Source organism: Rhinoderma darwinii, chromosome 5, assembly GCF_050947455.1.
Source record: "Rhinoderma darwinii isolate aRhiDar2 chromosome 5, aRhiDar2.hap1, whole genome shotgun sequence".
Lineage (NCBI taxonomy): Eukaryota > Metazoa > Chordata > Amphibia > Anura > Rhinodermatidae > Rhinoderma > Rhinoderma darwinii.
In genome coordinates, this window is record NC_134691.1 from 81,483,042 (window position 1) to 81,505,815 (window position 22,774).

General features: G+C 41.0%; 1 long non-coding RNA gene across 1 annotated transcript in view; it reads left to right on the forward strand.

Moving 5' to 3' along the window:
- Nucleotides 1-203: 203 nt before the first annotated feature.
- LOC142652652 (uncharacterized) overlaps nucleotides 204-22,774 on the forward strand; it is a 74,327-nt gene continuing 51,756 nt past the window's right edge. The window contains exon 1 of the long non-coding RNA XR_012847874.1: nucleotides 204-270. This is a non-coding gene — a long non-coding RNA (uncharacterized LOC142652652). The remainder of the gene's footprint in view (nucleotides 271-22,774) is intronic.

The following is a 22,774-nucleotide window of genomic DNA, read 5'->3' on the forward strand; positions in this document are numbered from 1 at the left end:
TCACTCCAGCTTCTTTGCAGGTCTTTTAACAGGCAACCAGTGCCGCATCTGCCATGAGGCCAGGTGAGCCGACGGCCTCAGGCGGCACCACCTACCCAAACAGGGGGGGCGGCATTTTCAGCCCGGGACGGACTGGACCGGGGAGAGACGTGCCGAACGTCAGTAATACTCCTCCTCCTCTCTGACGCTGCACACAGCACATGCAGGCAGAGAGAGAGGAGCAAGTCTGCAGGAGGAGCAAGTCTGCAGGAGGAGCGACGAGCAGCAGAGGTAAGTTCCTGCCTTGCTGGGACCGGGACCCGTGAAGTGAGTATACTGCAAGGGGGGGTCTGGGCATTTTACCGACAGCAGAGGGCTCTATGGGGCTGGAATAATCCACCCCTTAGAGCCCTCACATCACTATAATGCAACGATTAGTGTGGGTGGGGGAGGGTCTGACTTACTGCAGAGAGCTCTATAGGGGGGGATTCTGCCCCCCCCCTTTAGAGCAGTCAGTCAGATGCTCAGACCCCCCTAACCTTTCAGTATAGTAACTAGTCAGGGCTCTATGGTGGGGGGATAATTCCCCCGTATAGAGCCCTCTGCTGTCAGTAAAACGCCCCCCCCCCCTTGCAGTATACTCCTGGCTTTGTAGCTTTCCTGTGCTTAATTAGCGTGGGAAAGCTACAAATAGGGCTGTGACTGGTGAGTCTCACAGTCACTCACAGTGCACACTGAATGCGGCAGCTGCGGCAGCCAGTCTGACTGTGAGTCTCTGACCAGTCACCACCCACACGCAGCAGAGAGGCAGCAGAGAGGCAGGAGAGACTAATAGTAAACCCTCAACTACTACAGTTTCACAGGGATTGTCTATGACAGCTTCTATAGTGTAGTGGTTAGCTTGTCTGCCTTACACATGGAAGGTTGCTGGTTCAAATCCCAGCCGGTGTTTTTTTAAATAATATCTTGTATTGGGCTTTGTTCACACTAGCATTAATATACGTTTACCTCTCTTCCGTCAGAGGAAGAGAGGATCGATACGTTAAACGGAAAGCAACGGTTCCATTATAATTACCATTGCTTTCAATGGTAATTCTTTTGTATCAGTTGCTTTCCGTTTATCTCCATTCACTAGGTTTCCGTTCTTTTGAACAGAAATAAAAGTTCTGCAGACTGCACTTTTGTTTCCTTTAAAAAAAACGGAAACTTAGCGAACGGAGACAAACAGCACTTTACAAATAAACAACAAATGTTTTCCTATTTATTTTTTTTTATATATTGCGTGTTTGATGTGTAAAGGTAGTAATGAGAAAACTCCGATAGATTGGGGGGGGGGCGCCTTTTTATAGTTCGCCTCAGGCAGCAGAGGGGCTAGGTTCACCCCTGCAGGCAACAGTTGGTTTTATAACAAGCCTAAGGCTCCTCTTACACGGCCCGAGCTCGTTGATTGGCGCTCGTATGCTCCTTTCACATGTAGCCATGGATCGTTACTACGATCGCTCGTCCTCATACATTTCTATCCTGTCAACAGCACGTCTCTCTGTATACACAGGGAGATGTGCTGCCGACAATGATAATGTTTTTGGCTGCATAAACGATGCAATCTGCCGATGAATGAACATTTGCTCGTTCATCGATTGATCATTACCTCGTTTACGCAGGGCAGTGATTGGTAACGAGTGTTCTGTGAACACTCGTTTGCCCGATAATTGCCCCGTGTAAAAGGGGACTAAGCCCTAATTCACACAACAGTGTTCGGTCGGTGATATACAGACCGCATGTCGACCGCATTTCCCAGACCGAACACAGTTCAGGGAGCCGGGCTACTGGCATCATAGTTATTTATGACGCTAGCTATCCCAGACTCCTCGCGGAACTACTGTCCCATGCTGAAAACATGATTACAGTACAGGAGAGTTTTCCCGCAGCGAGGCAGTGACTCCTGGCATCATACGTAACTATGATTCTAGTAGCGTTCCTCCCTGCACTGTGTTCGGTCCAAGAAATACTGCCAACATGCGGACCGTACATCACGGACCAAACACGGTCGTGTGAATTAGGCCTAAGATTATGTCACATTGGCAAACTGTAAATTGAGCTCTATGGTGTGTACACAGCAAAGGTAACTTCCCTGCTATGCTACTCTACATTCAGATAAAACTATTATAGTAGTAATAGAAGCACTCAGATCAGAGACTCAGTTCAGAGACTCTTAATTAATAATTAAACACAATGTACAAAATAATAATAAAAATAATAATAATAACAACAAAGAAAATGTATTTTATTTTTAAAAAAGCCCTTATCACCCCAAAACAGTATATACCTTTCCAACCCCACATGTACAAAATTAGGTGCTCAGGCATTCAAATATTATGTTCCTGTCATGCAGAATGTACGTTATTCCAAATATATAATAATTACCCCCAGCCACCAATTTTCGCCTGTTTCATTTGCCTTTTACGCCTTCACTAAAAAAATTCTGTACAGTGTCTTTGCTCTCGGTGCTATATTGACATTATACATTATGAAATGTACACATATTTGACATCACCATGCATGGGAGAGCTAGAAGATTCATTTTTGGAGTAAATATTATTGATTGAACAAAAACGACCTTAAAACAGAACATGAATAAATGAGAACTTTTTTTTTTTCTCTTTCCTAACCCCTAATTTAGACCTACAAATTTTAACTATATAATCTCCCATTTAAAATAATGGGAAAGCCAAATAAGTAAAAAAAAAAAGTGGGGGCAGACAAAGTTTTTTTTAATAAAAATATACACCTTTTAGAACATAGCATTCGAAATGTTTAATTTTTTTCTCTGGGCATCAAGGCCCAAAACACCCCTGGTCCTGAAAGGGTTAAATGGACAGTTACTTTTCAAACAATTTATGCTATTATACCTGATCTAGATCTACTTTGTCAATCAATTTACTTACTGCTAAAATGTAGTTACTGCCGCTGGGTGTCTTCCTTCCTGTAATCTGCTGTCCACCTCCTGTTGTCAAGCAAAATCCATCCCTAGTTACAGGGCAAAATAGACAGAATGCAGGAAGTGGGGATGTGTCTCTTCACTGCCTGACAATACAAGTCTATGAAGAGGGTAGGGGAGCAGGAGGAGGGAGTAGAAAACGAGAGTGAGTCAGCAAAGGACACACTGCCTATACATGTCTTTGGAGAGGGGATGCACGAGGAGGGAGCAGGACCAGAGTGAGAAGGACATAGATGTGCTGCAGCTCCCTGGTAAGTATTATCTCTCACCCCAGTGCTGGATTCTCAGCTACAAATCTCATTACTGTTGTTTAATCTCCTCTATGCTGCTGCAGCTTCTATATATACACACGAAATGATCGCAGCACTCCAAAAATTGGTTTCAAATAGAAATGTGGTTTATTGTTCCGTGTCAAAAAGCAAGGTAACATTTCAGTCCTCTCACAGGACTTTGCTCAAGCTTGAAACCAATTTTCATGGCTTGAGAAAGGTTCCTGTTGAACTGAAACGCTGCTGTGTTGAGGTGAATAAATCCACCCTGCTTTCATCTACTCTGAAGTCCTGGTGCCGTTACTGTGTTCTATGCTTCCTTCTATTGTATTTTGGGGAATTGATTCACCCCCAGGTAACGAGAACATGGCCTGATTTTTTGGAACCATTGGAGTACTGTGTTCATATATTTCTGGGCTGTATATATATATATATATAGAAACAAAAAAAGGATCCAGCAGCACCGGTTGAAGAGTGTGGGTGCAGGCCCCAGGGAGCAGACCAAAGCTCTCAATATCTACAGCGATCAAAAAAGTAGGCAGCACACCATCGAATGTAGTGAAAAAGAGGGTACTTTATTAACCCTAAGTGCGACGTTTCAGCTCTATCCACTAGAGCCTTTCTCAAGTGGATAGGCTCTAGTGGATAGAGCTTGAGAAAGGCTTGAGAAAGACTCTAGTGGATAGAGCTGAAACGTCGCACTTAGGGTTAATAAAGTACCCTCTTTTTCACTACATTCGATGGTGTGCTGCCTACTTTTTTGATCGCTATATATATATATATATAAATATATATATATATATATATATATATATATATATATATATATATATATATATATATGTGTGTGTGTGTGCGTGATAGAGTGAAATATGGGAGTAGGATTCTCCTCTTCTATGTGTGAGTTGTATCAAATAAATAATAGCCATTAGGCTCCAGCCACTAGCTCAGAGACAACTGAGAATTAGAGCTAGAGTCTACGGAAGAAAAACCTGCTAAAAAAGATGCGGAATACAAGTCATATAAGGGCCAGAAATAGTGTCATTCCTCAGGTACACACATAGTACAGCTTATTCTGAAAAGTCACCTAAAAAGTTAAGTACACTTTAACCCCTTAACGCTCCAGGACATACTATTATGTCATGGTAAGTGCATCGTTCGCGCTCCATGACATAATAGTATGTCATGGAGTAAACACGGCGCCGTTCGCGCGGGGCGCGTTCATGAGCTGTGATAGCTGCTGTTTCCGACAGCAGACTATCACTGCTCAATGTGCCGGGACCGATCGCGAAGCTCCCCCGCCGATTAACCCCTCAGAAGCCGCGTTCAATAGCGATCGCGGCTTCTTAGGGGTTATTCCGCCATCGCCGGCCTGCTACACGATAGCGGCCGGCGATGGTGACTATGGCAACCGGACACCAAACAATGGCGTCCGGCTATGCCATAGACGGAAGCCTAGTGGGTCCTGACAACGTCAGGACCCACTATGCTTGCTGTCAGTGAGTAGCTGACAGTTCTAATACACTGCACTACGCATGTAGTGCAGTGTATTAAAATAACGATCAGGGCCTCCTGCCCTCAAGTCCCCTAGTGGGACAAAGTAATAAAGTAAAAAAAAAGTTAAAAAAAGTTGTGTAAAAATAAGAAAATAAAAGTTTTATAAGTATTAAAAGTAAAAATCCCCCTTTTTCCCTTATCAGTCATTTATTATTAATAAAAATATATAAACAAACAAATAAACAATACATAATTGGTATCGCCGCGTCCGTAACGACCTGAACTACAAAATTATTTTGTTATTTATCTCGCACGGTGAACGCCGTAAAAAAAAATAATTATAAACCGTACCACAATAACAATTGTTTGGTCACTTCACCTCCCAAAAAATGGAATAAAAAGAGATCAAAAAGTCGCATGTACCTAAAAATGGTACTGATCGAAACTACATTTCGTTACGCAAAAAATAAGTCCTCGCACGGCTTTATTGATTGAAAAATAAAAACGTTATGGCTCTTAGAATAAGGTAAGACAAAAAGTGAATGATTTTTTACCAAACGTATTTTATTGTGCAAACGCCATAAGACATAAAAAAAACTATAAACATCTGGTATCGCCGTAATCGTATCGCCCCGCAGAATAAAGTGAATATGTCATTTATAGCGCACGGTGCACGCAGTAAAAAAAAATGAATAAAAAAACAATAGTAGAATTGCTGTTTTTTAGTCACCACGCCACCTAAAAATAGAATAAAAACTGATCAAAAAGCCGCATGCACCCCAAGAAAACTACAATGGATTCCTCAAGGGGGTCTAGTTTCCAAATTGGGGTCACTTTTGGGGGGTTTCCAATGTTTTGGCACCACAAGACCTCTTCAAACCGGACATGGTGCCTAATAAAAAGGAGGGCTCAAAATCCACTAGGCGCTCCTTTGCTTTGGAGGCCGGTGCTTCAGTCCATTACCGCCCGAGGGCCACATTTGGGATATTTCTCAAAACTGCAGAATCTGGCCAATAAGTATTGCGTTGCGTTTCTCTGGTAAAACCTTTTGTGTTATAAAAAAAATGGTATAAAGAGGATTTTCTGACAAAAAAAAAAAAAGTAAATTTCACCTCTACTTTGCTCTAAATTCCTGTGAAACACCTAAAGGGTTCATAAACTTTCTAAATGCTGTTGTGAATACTTTGAGGGGTCTAGTTTCTAAAATGGGGTGTTTAATAGGGGTGTCTAATATATGGGCCCCTCAAAGCAACTTCAGAACTGAACTGGAACCTAAAAAAATAAATAAATGAGGCAATACTTTGCTTCTTACATTATACTGATAATGAGCCGTGCCCACCCCGAGATGGCCCCAGTTTTGACCGTTTGAATAAACGGAGACCCCTATTAGACCGTTTCAGTGCCCGGTTTTCCCAAACATACACCCCCGAGAAGTGTATTTCTATTGATGAGTCCTTGGTAGATTTTAAAGGGAGGGTTCAATTCTGCGAGTACCTGCCGGGTAAGAGGGCAAGGTATGGCGTGAAGATGTATAAGCTGCGAGAGTGCATCAGGGTATACCTACAGGTTTAGGCTATATGAAGGAAAGGCCACCCCCAAACCAGACTGCATCCTGGACTACAATAGGTACATGGGAGGGATGGACTTGTCAAATCAAGTCCTGAAGCCCTACAGCGCCATGCGGTGTGGTATAAGAAGCTGGCCGGGCACATCATACAGATGGCTTTGTACAATGCGTACGTGCTACGTCAATGTGCAGGCCAGAGGGGAACTTTCTTGGAATTTCAAGATCTAATCTTTAGGGACCAGGAAGGGGGGCACCCAGTACTTCTGGAAGCGAGGCCACACGCATCGTACCAGGGCAACACTTTCCAGGAGAAGTTCCCCAAACCGGTGGAAAGGGAAAGAGTCAAAAGAGGTGCAGAGTCTGCTATAAGAGGGGGATAAGGAAGAACACAATATACCAATGTGACACGTGTCCCGAAAAACCAGGGCTCTGTATAAAAGATTGTTTTAAAATGTATCATACATCCCTTGATTTTTAATTTACCCTGATGCACTCCGCACAGCTTACCCCCCTCATCTTTCCCTTCTGAGCCCTGCCGTATGCCCAGGCAGCTGATAACAGCCACATGTAGGGTATTGCCGTACCCAGGAGAACCCACATTACAATTTAAGGGGTGTATATCTCCGGTGGCGCATGCTGGGCACAATATATCGGACACTGACATGCCATATATATATATAAAATTGCAAATCTTACTCTGCACCATCTGCTGCGCATTATCTTTTACACAGTACCTGTGGGGTCAAAATGCTCACTACACCTCTAGATGAATGTCTTAAGGGGTGTAGTTTTTAAAATGGGGTCACTTCTCGGGGGTTTCAACTCTACTGGTACCTCAGGGGCTTCTGCATACATGACTTAGCACCAGAAAAGCTCCAGTAGGCCAAATGGTGGTCCTTTCCTTCTGAGCCCTCCCATGGGCCCAAACGGCAGTTTATCACCACAAATGGGGTATTGCTGCAGTCAGGACAAATTGGGCAACAAAATGGGGTATGTTGTTCCTTGTGAAAATAAGAAATTTTGATCAAAAATGACATCTTATTGGAAAACATATCATTTTTTTATTTCACAGCCCAATTCAAATAGGTGCTGTGAAAAAACTGTGCGGTCAAAATGATAACAAAAACCATAAATGAATTGCTTGAGGGGTGTAGTTTCCAAAATGGGGTCACTTCTGGTGGGTTTCCATTGCTTTGATACCTCTGGGGCTCTGCAAATGCGACATGGCACCAGAAAACCAAACCAGCAAAATCTGTACTCCAACAAACACATAGCGCTCCTTTTTTTCTGAGCCCTCCCATGGGCCCAAACGGCAGTTTATCACCACAAATGGGGTATTACCGCACTAAGGACAAATTGGGCAACAAAATGGGGTATGTTGTTCATTGTGAAAATAAGAAATTTTGATAAAAAATGACATCTTATTGGAAAAAATATCATTTTTTTCATTTCACAGCCCAATTCAAATAGGTGCTGTGAAAAAACTGTGCGGTCAAAATGATAACAAAAACCATAAATGAATTCCTTGAGGGGTGTAGTTTCCAAAATGGGGTCACTTCTGGCGGGTTTTCATTGCTTTGATACCTCTGGGGCTCTGCAAATGCGACATGGCACCCGAAAACCAATCCAGCAAAATCTGGACTCCAACAAACACATAGCGCTCCTTTCCTTCTGAGGCCTCCCATGGGCCCAAACGGCAGTTTATCACCACAAATGGGGTATTGCCGCACTAAGGACAAATTGGGCAACAAAATGGGGTATGTTGTTCCCTGTGAAAATAAGAAATTTTGATCAAAAATGACATCTTATTGGAAAAAATATCATTTTTTTCATTTCACAGCCCAATTCAAATAGGTGCTGTGAAAAAACTGTGTGGTCAAAATAATAACAAAAACCATAAATGAATTCCTTGAGGGGTGTAATTTCCAAAATGGGGTCACTTCTGGTGGATTTCCATTGTTTTGATACCTCAACACCTCTTCAAACCTGGCATGCTGCCTAAAATATATTCTAACAAAAAAGAGGCCTCAAAATGTACTAGGTGCTTCTTTGCTTCTAGGGCTTGTGTTTTAGTCCACGAGCGCAGTAGGGCCACATGTGGGACATTTCTAAAAACTGCAGAATCTGGACAATACATATTTAGTAGTATTTCTCTGGTAAAAACTTCTCTGTTACAGAAAAAAATTTAATAAAATTGAAATTCAGTAGAAAAAATGAAATTTGCAAATTTCATTTCCACTTTGCTTTAATTCCTGTGAAATGCCTGAAGGGTTAAAAAAAACTTTCTATATGCTGTTTTGAATACTTTGAGGGGTCTAGTTTTTAAAATGGGGTGTTTTATGGGGGTTTCTAATACATAGGCCCCTCAAATCCACTTCAGAACTGAACTGGTACCTTCAAAAAAAGGCTTTTGAAATTTTCTTAAGAATATGAGAAATTGCTGTTTATGTTCTAAGCCTTGTAACGTCCAAGAAAAATAAAATAATGTTCAAAAAACGATGCCAATCTAAAGTAGACATATGGGAAATGTGAACTAGTAACTATTTTGGGTGGTATAACCGTCTGTTTTTCAAGCAGATGCATTTAAATTCTGAAAATGCAATTTTTTGTAAATTTTCTCTAAATTTTGCAATTTTTCACAAATAAAGACTGAATATATCGACCAAATTTTACCACGAACATGAAGCCCAATGTGTCACGAGAAAACAATCTCAGAATCGCTTGGATAGGTTTAAGCATTCCGACGTTATTACCACATAAAGTGAAATATGTCAGATTTGAAAAATGGGCTCTGAGCCTTAAGGCCCAACAGCAGCTAACAAAAAGGCTGATTGAAAATATAAAAAAACCCAATGAGTTTACTTTCTATACTTACCATTTTTCTCCCCCCTGTGCAATATAATGGTGTACAATGTATGCATCTCTGCACAGACTAGCCACTGTAGAAGCTGGGAACTGATATATCAGTTTATATAGTTTGCTGGTAGTGTTTGTAGAAATGTACTTGATGTCAACTATTTTTACCCATCTTAAACATTTATAGCATACATACATGAGTGGTTTTTGTGGGCGGTGGAGGCCCTTGGGTGCACGCCCCGTGTGCCCTCCTTATAATCCATCCCTGTTTACTAGAAAAAAAACTTTTTCAAATACAGTTTACTACAGCATTTTAATAGCACTTGAAAAATGATAAAAAATAACAAAACAGAAATTTTATTTTTCTACATTGTTTTATGCTTGGGCTTGATTAAATAAAATGTATTTTGTACAAAAAAAGATTACAATATGGCATATACAAAGTTGGAAATATGTCTAGATATTTAGGACTAGAAAAGCCCTGGCATGAACAAGTGAATGATTTTCTTATGACAACAGGTTATTCATTATTATAAATGATTGAAAATTAATTTACAGGAATGATTTACAATCATGTGTAAAACGAAATGTCTGAGGTGTAAATAACATAGATTCCTTCAAGATCCTCGGTAACAATGTTCTAATTATTTCTACCTCACCAGGTACAGCTGATTCTAATTTTAGGTCTATAACCCCGTGGCGACATGTCACGAGCATGTACGTAACAGCCGCCAAGCGGAAGTATGGAGCTGGCTAAGCGCACTTCATACAGAGCTGGTGTTGGCTGTATGCTACAGCCAACACCTCACTTCAACAGGCGCAATTGGAGATCACTCTTATTCCTACCTGTTTAACCACTTAGATGCCGCAGTCAATAGCAACCGCAGCATCTAAGCCGTTAGAAAGAGGGGATGGTCCCCTCTGACAACCGTCAGCCTCAGCCTGCGACGCGAGGTGCCGATGGTTGTCATAGCAGCCTGGGGGCCTAATGAAGGAGTCTGTAAAAAAATCGATATACTGCAATACTTTAGTATTGCAGTATATTTTACAAGTGATTACTGGGTTAAGTCCCTTAGGGAGACTAATAAAAAAAAAGTCAAACACAACCCTGTAACGACACACCAAATACATGTATGCGGCAGACGTTATGGGGAAGTATGGAGCCGGCTCACGGGCTGTGTAATACAGCCGACACCTCACTGCAATTTGCGGAATAAAACATCACTTTGAGTCGGTGTGTTTAACCCTTTTTATGCCGCAGTCAATCGTGACTGCGGCATCTGAGGTGTTAGAAACAGGGGGGGCGGAACCCTCTGACGTGCCATTGTCCCCCCCGCGACACGATTGCACGGTGCCGATGATCGTCATGGCAGCCTTGGGGGCCTAATGAGGGCCCTGAGGTCTTCCATCTTTGTTCACCTATTTAGCCCTTGATTATTACCATCTTAGGTTTTTAGTTTTTTTGGCCAGCTGTAATCTACACTGAAAAAGAAAACTATCAGTGTGCTCAAATCCACTCTCATACCTTTATTTATGAGTTTCCTCTTCTTTTGGGTGGTCCACTTTCCCTGTCTGAGGATGAGTTGTTGGCGGTACGCTACCCTAGTATCACGTGCCACGCAAACTTATATTCCACTTTAAAGGGAATGTGTTGCCAGAAAAACATGTTTGTTTTTTTTAAATTAAACATTTAGTGTGTGGGTGATTAAACATTGTTCAAATTTTTTTTAATTTTTTTCACGAGTCAGGAAATATTATAAATTAATTCTAATTTATAATATTTCCCATTTCTGGTCACTAGATGGAGCTATTCCCAAAATTGCAGCATTGCAAAATTGGGTAAAAAGCCCTCGCTCTAGTGAGCTCTCAGCATCCCCCCCTCCTTTATCCTGGCTAGTGCCGGGATAAACGAGGGGTTTGAACGGTGTAACCTCCTACACTGTGTGTCGCCATTTTTTGAGCTAACACACAGTGTAGTAGGTTTACATACAGTAGTAAACACACACAAACACGAACATACATTGAAATCTCTTACCTGCTCCTGCCGCCGCGGCTCCCTCCGGCCCGTCAGCTCCGTCTGCTGCCGCTGGTCCAAGTGCACAAGTCCGGAAGCCGCGACCGGAAGTAGTAATATTACTGTTCGGCCGCGACTTCCGGTCCACAGGAAAATGGCGCCGGACGGCGCCAATTTCAAATTGGACTGTGTGGGAGCGGCGCATGCGCAGTTCCAACACAGACGCCGTACACAGAAGTGAATGGGACGGGAGCCGTTCGCAGTCCCTATGGGACTGTGGCTGCCGTATTCCATGTCTGTATGTGTCGTTAATCGACACATACAGAAATGGAACAAAAAATGGCAGCCCCCATAGGGAAGAAAAAGTGTAAAAATAAGAAAAAGTAAAACACAAACACACAAATAAATATAAACGTTTTTAATAAAGCACTAACATCTTTAACATATAAAAAAATAATTTGTGATGACACTGTTCCTTTAAGTGATCTACAGTCTGCTTGTTCAAAGGTCTGCACTGTTATCTCCATATTTACTATTTACATGAAGAGATAACAGTTCATTGGAGAAAACAGACTGTGAGCTCAGCAGCTAGGTGCCGTGTGTGTAGCTGTATAGAATGACCCTGGGGCTATTGCGAGTGCCAGAGAATCGTCCTATACACTTGTATAGAGCTGCCGAGAGGTGGCCGGGCAGGGAGCTATTTGCGCATGCTCCATTATGATGCTTGCTCCTGATAGGCCAGCCATACTTAATGTAAAATGATTATTAGCAAGTGAGCAAGCGCGGCCACCGCTGCCGGACCGCAGCGATGGTTGTAACCATAGGCGACGGAGAAAAAACAAAGACGGGGACACAGGGTGGGGAGCAAGCCAGATCTAAAAAGGTACACTTTTGAAACATGGTTATATATTTCCAAAAATAATTATATTTACATCATCTACCATGTTACTATTAATAGCTGCAATGGGAACACCCATTTAACCGGTTAAGGACTAGGCTGTTTTACAGCTAAATGACCAGAGCAAATTTCACAATTTTGCTATGCGCTTCTTTAGATGACTATAACTCAGCAGGTGAATAAAGTTCATATTTGAATTTTACACTCTTTTTAAAGGACAGATAGGGCTTTGTTTTAGTGGCATTTGTCAGTATATATCATTTTTATTTTTTTCTCTAAAGTGGGCAAAATTGGAAAAAAATGCAAGAATTTAGCAATTGCGCCAGTTTATGCTAGCATTTTTCACACACGGTATGGACCACGGACAAAATTAATCTCCTTTCACATTCTTCCACTTCTCCCGTGCATGGAGATACCAAATATGTGTGCCTTATTCACTGTGCGGGCATGTGCCAGGGCTTGGCATAAAAGGAGGCTTTTCGGCCTTTTCGGTCCAGGAATTTTGCATTTGATTTTATAGCAGCATACTGTTTTCTGGGGGGTGTAATGCTGCTGAAACATTAGAATCACCCCATAAATGACTTCATTCGCACAAGTAGACCCCACAAGGTTTCCTTCAAGGGGTTTATCATATTTTTAGCAAGTCCAGTTTTCTTCTGAAAGTTTCTTGAATAAGATGGAACAAAAAAAAAATCAGCTATTTTTTAGCAAATGCGTCAGTTTAGGCTAGTATTTTTCACACACGGTATAGACCACGGACAAAATTCATCTCCTTTCACATTCTTCCACTTCTCCCGTGCATGGGGATACCAAATATGTGTGCCTTATTCACTGTGCGGGCATGTGCCAGGGCTTGGCATAAAAGGAGGCTTTTCGGCCTTTTCGGTCCAGGAATTTTGCATTTGATTTTATAGCCGCATACTGTTTTCTGGGGGGCGTAATGCTGCTGAAACATTAGAATCACCCCATAAATGACTTCATTCACACAAGTAGACCCCACAAGGTTTCCTTCAAGGTGTTTATCATATTTTTAGCAAGTCCAGTTTTCTTCTGAAAGTTTCTTGAATAAGATGGAACAAAAAAAAATCAGCTATTTTTTAGCAAATGCGTCAGTTTAGGCTAGTATTTTTCACATACGGCATAGACCACGGACAAAATTAATCTCCTTTCACATTCTTCCACTTCTGCCGTGCATGGGGATACCAAATATGTGTGCCTTATTCACTGTGCGGGCATGTGCCAGGGCTTGGCATAAAAGGAGGCTTTTCGGCCTTTTCGGTCCAGGAATTTTGAATTTGATTTTATAGCAGCATACTGTTTTCTGGGGGGCGTAATGCTGCTGAAACATTAGAATTACCCCATAAATTACTTCATTCACACAAGTAGACCCCACAAGGTTTCCTTCAAGGGGTTTATCATATTTTTAGCAAGTCCAATTTTCTTCTGAAAGTTTCTTGAATAAAATGGAACAAAAAAAAATCAGCTATTTTTTAGCAAATGCGTCAGTTTAGGCTAGAATTTTTCACATACGGCATAGACCACGGACAAAATTCATCTCCTTTCACATTCTTCCACTTCTCCCGTGCATGGGGATACCAAATATGTGTGCCTTATTCACTGTGCGGGCATGTGCCAGGGCTTGGCATAAAAGGAGGCTTTTCGGTCCAGGAATTTTGCATTTGATTTTATAGCAGCATACTGTTTTCTGGTGGGCCTAATGCTGCTGAAACATTAGAAACACCCCATAAATGACTTCATTCACACAAGTAGACCCCACAAGGTTTCCTTCAAGGGGTTTATCATATTTTTAGACAGTCCAGTTTTCTTCTGAAAGTTTCTTCAATAAGATGGAACAAAATAAAATTACCTTTTTTTTTAACAAATGCGTCAGTTTATGCTAGCTTTTTCACACACAAAATGGACCACGGACAAAATTCATCGCATTTCACATTCTTCCACTTCTCCCGTGCATGGGGATACCAAATATGTGTGCTTTATTCACGGGCATGTGCCAGGGCTTGGCATAAAAGGAGGCTTTTTGGCCTTTTCGGTCCAGGAATTCTGCACTTGATTTTATAGCCGCATACTGTTTTCTGGGGGGCCTAATGCTGCTGAAAGATTAGAATCACCCCATAAATTACTTCATTCACGCAAGTAGACCCCACAAGGTTTTCTTCAAGGGGTTTATCATATTTTTAGACAGTCCAGTTTTCTTCTGAAAGTTTCTTGAATAAGATGGATCAAAATAAAATTAGCAATTTTTTAGCAAATGCGTCAGTTTATACCAGCATTTTTCACACACGGCATAGACCACAGCCAAAATTCATCTCCTTTCACATTCTTCCACTTCTCATGAGCATGGGGATACCAAATATGTGTGTCTTATTTATCACATAGAGAAGTAGGAGGGCGGACGATAGAAGAAGCTTATTTCACAAATCGCTTTTTTTCAAAGCTGGTTTTACAAAACTCAACAGAGTTTCTATAACACTTCCAAAATATCTGCTCTTGAAGCAGAAATCCCAAAATATTCATCTAGGGGTATAATGGGAATTTATTTTTTTGGGTTTTCTAAAATAAGAAATTGCAGGTTTATGCAAATGGAGCTCTCCAGCAGATGAACTTTAGAGAATATGCAAACATGACATCCACCCCCCACCCACCCATTCCCTCCCTCACCCTTGGAGTAAAATCAGGGGAAAAATAAAAACGTAATGTAGGGCAAATATATTTTCAACGAATTAACTAAAATCTAATAATTCAGAACAGTGTGGTATTTTTTAAAACATGGCTCAATGCACAGGCCTGGTTGTGAGGGACATGAGGGACAGAAATATCGGGAATCTTTGCGATGCCCGTCTTTTCTGCAGACGCGGCACTTTTTCTGAGGGTTGCTTCTGGTTGGTGTTGGGGGAATCCGACTGATGAAGTGTCTTTCAGTCAGTCGCGTGACATCCTCAGACTGGGGGCATTCTCGGGTGTCCTGAACATCAAAAATGAGGCCTTCAATAATTTTTTCCTGGAAATCCAGGTATGTGTCTCTGCCTCTGTTTTTTTTGTAGAGCACGAATGAGTTGTGGATGGCCACCTGTAACAAATAAATGGCCACTTTTTTGTACCAGGTTTTAGTTTTGCGTTTTACTAAATAGGGCTGTAAAACCTGGTCGCTTAAATCCACCCCCCCCATGTACTTGTTATATTCGGACACGCTCACTGGTTTGTGCTTGTCCGATGTTGCCCCCCTTTCCCTCACTGCCACTGTTCCTGCGGTATGAATCGTGCTTAGTAGATACACATCTTTGCGATCCCTGAACTTGACCGCCAGCAATTCTTCAGATGCATAAGCACAGGAGTCCCCCTTTACCATGCGCTTCCCCACTAATTGCTGTGGAAAACCAATTCTGTTTTTGTGCATGGTACCACATGCCCCAGTCCTTGCAGCATGCAAATGCCTAAACAGGGGCACACTGGAATAAAAATTATCACAGTACAGGTGGTACCCCTTGTGAAGCAGAGGCTGCATTATCTCCCACACGATCTTACTGCTGGTGGAAAGATCAGGGGGGCATCCAGGAACATTTATTGTGCGGTCCCGCCCTTCATAAATTCTGAAGGCGGTGGTATATCCTGACCCGCTTTCACACAATTTGTAGAGCTTAACGCCATATCTTGCCCTTTTTGAAGGTAGATATTGGCGAAAGCTAAGTCTGCCATGAAAGTTGAGGAGGGATTCGTCCACACTTACATTCTGCTCAGGGGTGTAGAGTTGCAGAAATAAATTATTCAGGGAATTTATTAGCAGTCTTATTTTGAACAACCGATCCCGGTTTGCATCGGTACTTGGGGGGGCCTGTGCATTGTCATTGAAGTGGAGGAACCTCATTATTGTCTCATAACGAGACCTGGGCATTACTGCAGAATATACTGGGGTGGCTTGGGCGGGTCTTGTTGACCAGTAAGACCTAATGGAGGGCTTTTTGACAATACCCATATTTAGGGTGAGCCCCAAATTTTTTTTTAATTCCAGCAAATTGGTGGGCGTCCAATCTCTGGCATGGGTGGATGAAGGTTTCTGCCTTATATATTGAGTGGCATATAAACATTTTTCGTGGACAATCTGATTTAGGATGTCGTCCGTTATAAATAAATGGAAGTAATCCATTTTGTATTGTCCACGGTTATGCCAGGAGTGGCAGTAAATCAGTGGATTCTAGGCCCAAAAGATGGGGCAGGTGCCCATACAAGAGCCTGGACTGAAGGGACCAGGCTGTCCCGTGCTACAGCGCTACTTGGCCCTGCGCTTTCAAGTTCTGCAGTTTTAACTGCATCAGGGACAACGTCCCCTGAAGATGAACCTGAAGTGACGCTGTCATCGTCACTACCTAAAACAGGTTCCATCTCGGACGCCATCTCTGATGCGGTCTCCGACTCAGACCACAGCATGGCGTATGCCTCCTCGGCGCTAAACAACTTCCTCGCCATAACGTAACTAACACTAACACTAACTAAACAAATTGTTTTTTTTTTGTTTTTTTTTTATATAAAACACACAAACTAACTGCTATATATATCTACACTACCGCTAACAAAAAAATAAACCGCTATTGCTATATATATTATATATATGTGGATATATATATAATTATATACTCCCTACCTGCCTATTCTAATAGAATAAAAGATAGAAAGGTAGATATATAGAAAAAAAGATAGATGGATAGATAGATAGTATAGATAGATAGAAATCTATCTATACAGAGAATGTTTTAGAGTGTAACTGTATTTTTTGTGTAACTGTAACTGTAATCTTCTGGCAGCAATTCTCCCGAGTCTCTTCTTCTCCTCAAACTGAAACAATGTTTGAGGAGAAGAAAAGAGGCAGGAGATTTACTGCCAGAAAAGTCAAAATAAAACAAATGTGGTCGCTGTGATAGGTTTTCACAGCGACCACATGTTCAGGGACCATCAGATTGGTCCCTGATACTCTGCCCAGTGCCCAGAGCTGTTGGTAACAGCGTGGGCACAGGGCTGTGTGCACGCGATCGCGCGTGCACAGTCTCTGAAGTGCCGCCGTAAATAGTCTATACGGCGGACTTCAGAGACCCTGACCGCTGGCCGTATAAATACGGCCAGCGGTCGGGAACCTGTTAATAGGAGCCTGTCAAAATTTTTATATACTGCAATACATTAATATTGCAGTATACAGTGCAAGCGATCCAACGCTTCCCATTGGTTTCCCCTAAAGTAATGTTCAAAAAATAAATGTTAACTTAACTGGTATTGCCGCATCTGTAAAAGTCTGAACAATTAAAGTATAATGTTCTTTAACCCGCTCGGTAAAAAATAAAAAATAAAAGCGCCCAAATTGCTGTTTTTTGGTCACCTTACCACCCCCAAAAAATGGAATAAAAAGTGATCAAAAAGTCATTTGTATCCCAAGATGGTACCAATAAAAACTACAGCTCGCCCCGCTAAAAATAAGCCATCCCACTACTAAATCGACAGAAAAATAAAAATAATTATGGCTCTCAGAATATCGCAACACAAAAATATATATTTTTTTGAACAATTTTTTTTAAATAAAAGTTGTAAAACATAAAAAAAATGTAACATTTTGTATCGACCTAATCATATCAACCTGTAGAATAAAGTGAACATGACGTATTTACCACATGATGAACGCCGGAAAAACAAAACCCAAAAATGGCGCAATCGCTGTTTTTTTTGCCCATTTCCCCTCACAAATAACTTTCTACATTTTCCCAGTAAATTATATGTAAAGACTACCATTTGTCCCGCAAAAAACAAGTCCCTATGCGGCTAATATTATCACATAGTGTTACCAATGAAAACAAAAGTTCACCCTACAAAAAAAGTGTTAAAATATAAAAACAACTATATAAATTTGCTATCGCTGTTATCGTATAGACTAAAGTTAACATGACGTTTTTGCCCATTTCACCCCACGATTTTTTCAATTCCACAGTCCATTATATGGTGCATTAAATGGTGCTATAAAAACTACAACTTGTCCTGCAAAAAAAGTTATGGCTTTTTGGAAAGCGTGGAGAAAAAAACGAAAATGAAAAAATGAAAATTGATATGATATGTGTATGGACAGCCTTCATTTTTCCACAGAAAGAATTGGCATGTTTGCATATGTTAAAAAATATATAAACTTTGCATGGGGTGTCCTTACTTTTTCACATGATTGTATTATTAATTGTAATTCATTATTATATATTACTTATATATATTAATTATAATAACATATTATAAATATGGGGAGAAAACAGTTCCTTGTTGTGTACCTACAGTATTTTCCATGAAATAAGCAAACTCCATGGTTCCATATTATACTGGGCCTAGAGGTTACAATAACATTTCAACTGTTGCCACATTACTTCTTGAAGAGAATAAAATGGCTACAAATAATAATAATTGAATAAAAATACTGATTTGAATGCCAGAACCTTGAGCCATGTAGAAAAACAATTCGTATTCCCCAAATAAATAAAGTCTACAGACTTTGGACATAGATTTTCTTTCCCAAAGCCGTTAATTTTCTTTTCAACAATGAACTGTTGACAAATGGTACAATAAATAATGAGATGTGAGTTTCCTGAGGTCTTTTATATAGAGGCAGCCCAAAAAGTGGGTTTTTGTGAACGCCGGATTCGGTCTTTGCGCTCAAGATGGATGACTATTCCACTTAAACAGTTAAATAATGCATCTAATATGACTTTTTTTGCAGACCTCGGTAAGTGTCCTGACCAATGCTACATCATTTGACATTGGTACACTTGTCAGCCTAATTTGGAACAGAACAAATCAGCATAGATGAAAACTGTTTTATGGTCTTATCCCAATTAGGGATTCAGGGGCGGATTCAGACAGCAGAGAGCCCCCCCCCCCCCATGTTAGAAGAGTATATGAGTCCTTTCCTCTCCAATATTTCATCATTGAGCACCAGTATTACTGAAATACTGTTATGCTGATAGTCAAAACAATGCCAAAGTATGTGCCAATTAGAACATATCACTGAGCCGCCCCACCTCTAAAACGGAACATTTATTTAATATTTATATATGAAAAGAATAAGTAGATGCAATGAAAGCAAACAAAAATCGAAGTCCGATAAAGCGTTTACCTGTAAACATTAGAGGGCACCAATTACATTGGCACGTGGGTGCAGTCAGATGAGTAGCTAGGTTCTCCAGCACCCGGGGAAAAGATAAAGATTCAGATTGGCGCCCCGCCCCCAACTTCTTTCCCGACATCTCCTTCCCCCTCGACATGTTTGCTTTCTCTACCAATCAATGAGGTGTAATTTTTTTTCACAATTTTTTTAATGTAACTCGAGCATAAAACCATTTCTACATTTTACAAGCAATATAGTTATATAAGGTAGTTTAACATAACAATAAGTAAAAAGAAAATAAATTAAAGAGACAACACACAGCCCCCTTTAGATAGCACCACACACAGCACCTTGTGCTTAGTGCCACTGAAACCTCTCCCCCTTGTACTTAGTGCCACACAACCCCCCTCCCCCTCGTACTTAGTACTACTCGACCCCCCTCCCCCTTGTGCATAGTGCTACTGAACCCCCTCCCTCTTTACAGATATCCTGAAGAAATTTACAGGGAAAGGAAACAGTACGAGGTCGCCCCTGGTGGTGTGGGTGCTTTGTCAGTCCTATCAAGGTGCATGGAGCATTTGGTGGAGAAAAAATTTGGTCCTACGTTATCTGTGATTAATTCCCCCTGGTCATCCCTGCATTTATGTTTTGTCCATTATTATTTTCCGATTTTTCGGATCTACTTATTTATTTTTATATATATGTATTAAATAAGTGATAGAAGTTTTAGAGGCAGGTGTGGCTCAGTGATAACATCATAGCGCACCCTCTTACGTCTCTAACAATCCACCAATACCTGTAAATTATAAGTTAAAGGGATCCATTAGGATCTATCACAAACGGATAAAAATTTATGAAACATTAGAATCCACGATGGCATTGTGAACATAGACTTATAAGGTTGTTTATTATTAACTGGTTCACGTCCTCCCACAGTATTTATACAGCGGGCTGTCAAGCTCCTTAACCCGTTAATGACCCCTTAATGACCAGGCCTTTTTGCGCGTTAATGACCGAGGATTGTTTTTTGTTCACACGGCGTAAACGGCCGAAAAACTGCCGAAAAATCGGAATCAGAACGCCTCCAAACATCTGCCCATAAGGATATGTGCACACAAAATTAAAAACGTCTGAAAATACGGAGACTTTCAGACTTTTTTTTAGCAACTCGTGTTTTTCGCAGCGCTTTTTGCGGCCGTTTTTGGAGCTGTTTGTCTATAGAGTCAATGAAAAACGACTCCAAAAATGTCTCAAGAAGTGACATGCACTTTGTTTTGAAAAACTCCCCGTCGGAACAGAACGCCGTATTTCCCATTGAAATCAATGGGCAGATGTTTGTAGGCGTTCTACTTCCGATTTTTGAGCCATTTTTCTGGACATTTAACTGACCGAAAAATGGCTGAAAACATTACGTGTGCACATACCCTAAGGGTATGTGCACACAACCTATTTTCAGACGTAATGGAGGCGTTTTAAGCCTCAAATTACGCCTGAAAAGACGGCTCCAATACGTCGGCAAACATCTGTCCATTGCTTGCAATGGGTCTTACGATGTTCTGTGCAGACAAGCTGTAATTTTACGTCTCACTGTCAAAAGACGGCGCGTAAAATTACGCCCACGTCAAAGAAGTGCAGGACACTTCTTGTGACGTAATTGGAGCCATTTTTCATTGACTCCATTGAAAAACAGCTCCAATTACGTCTGTAATGGACGCCGCGAAAAATGCGTGCGCTTGTAAAAACGTCTGAAATTCAGGAGCTGTTTTCAACTGAAAACAGCTCCGTAATTTCAGACGTATTTTGCGTTGCCGTGTTTTTTTTTATTCCATCGACATAGCTGTCTAAAGGCTTGTTTTTTTTGCGGGACGAGTTGTATTTTTCAATTGCACTATTTTTGTGCGCATATAATATATTGATTAACTTTTATTAACTTTATTTTAGGGAAGAATTGAAAATAAACAGCTATTCCAGAATTTAATTTCATGTTATAAATTTCACTATGCGGCATAAATAACATGTTACCATTATTCTATGGTTTTATGGTTTTCCTACATTTGCAAAATAAAAACCCTTTTTAAAAAATGTTTACTTGTTTTTGCTTTGCCGCATTCCAAGAGCCGTACGTTTTTTATTTTTCCATCGATGTAGCCATATGTGGGCTTGTTTTTTGAAAGGACAAGGTGTACTCTTTATTGGTAGTATTTTGGGGTACATGGTACTTATTGATTAACTTTTATTTTATTTTTTATGGGGGTAATGGGAGAAAAAATTAATATTTGCCGTTGTTTTTGCGTTTTTTTTGGACGCTCATTCACCCGGTGGTTTAATTAATGTGTTAACTTTATTGTTTGAGTCGTTACGATCGCGGCGATACCATACATGTATGTGTATGTGTTATTATATTTTTGACACTTTTACTAAATATATTTTTGGTGAAACAAGTGGTTTTATTTTATTTTTACTATAATCTTTTTATTTATTTTCTTCATAAACTTTATTTAACTATTTTACGTTCTTTTTTTTTTTTGTCCCACTAGGGTACTTCACTTTGCGATCTTCTGATTTCAGATATAATGCTTTGATATACTTTGATATACCAAAGCATTATTGCCTGTCAGTGCAAAACTGACAGGCAATCTATTATGGCCTAATAGGCAGTTGCTGAAGGTAGACCTGGGGGCCTTTGTTAGGCCCCCGACTGCCATGGAAATCGATCAGCACCCCGCAATATTGTTGCAGGGCTGCCGATGGGGTGACAAACGAAGTTCCCTCTGTCAAAGACATTAGATGCCGCTGTCGCTATTGACAGCGGCATCTAATGGATTAAACAGCCGGAATCAGAGAGCACTTCGATTTTGGCAGTTGGGGCAGGAGCGAGGCTGTGTATAACAGCTACTCTCCTGACGCTGATCTCGTGGGTACACTGGCAGTACCCACGAGATCAGAGGGACGGATATATCCATCGCTATGCAGGAACTAGCACCTGCTTGTGTCGGATATATACGTTGCTCGTCGTTAAGGGGTTAAAACCTGCGCCATAGTGTATCTATGGCGCGGCCTTTAGCTGAGTGCTCAAGTGGGCAGCTAAATGTCAGGCGCCTTGCAGTCAGTGCTGCCAGGCAGCGTGTAGATAGGATAGAAGCGGTTTTCACAGCTTCTGTCTTCTCTGATCTCTTGTACACAGTGCTCAATGGTTCTATTGGTCCCGGTGATCATGTGACTGGTCGCGTGATCGACGGGATGCTGTTGGAAGACTGCTGCTAGGTCTAACTTGACCCAGCATAGCCTTATCAGTGACAATAGTCACTATAACATGTACATCCCCAGTTACAGTGGAGAAATATGGCATAATAGAGAGAAAAAAAAACAATAAAGTCCCTCAAAGATCTTTTCTGACCTTTGAGGGACGCCAATCATTGTCGTAACGCTAGCCCTGACCCAATTACCCTAAAATAGACATGTAATATATCAAAATTGATGGTAGACAATGACTATCACAATTAAAAGTTATATTTTAGGGTAAAACTATAGATGAGAAGTAAAAAAACATATTTT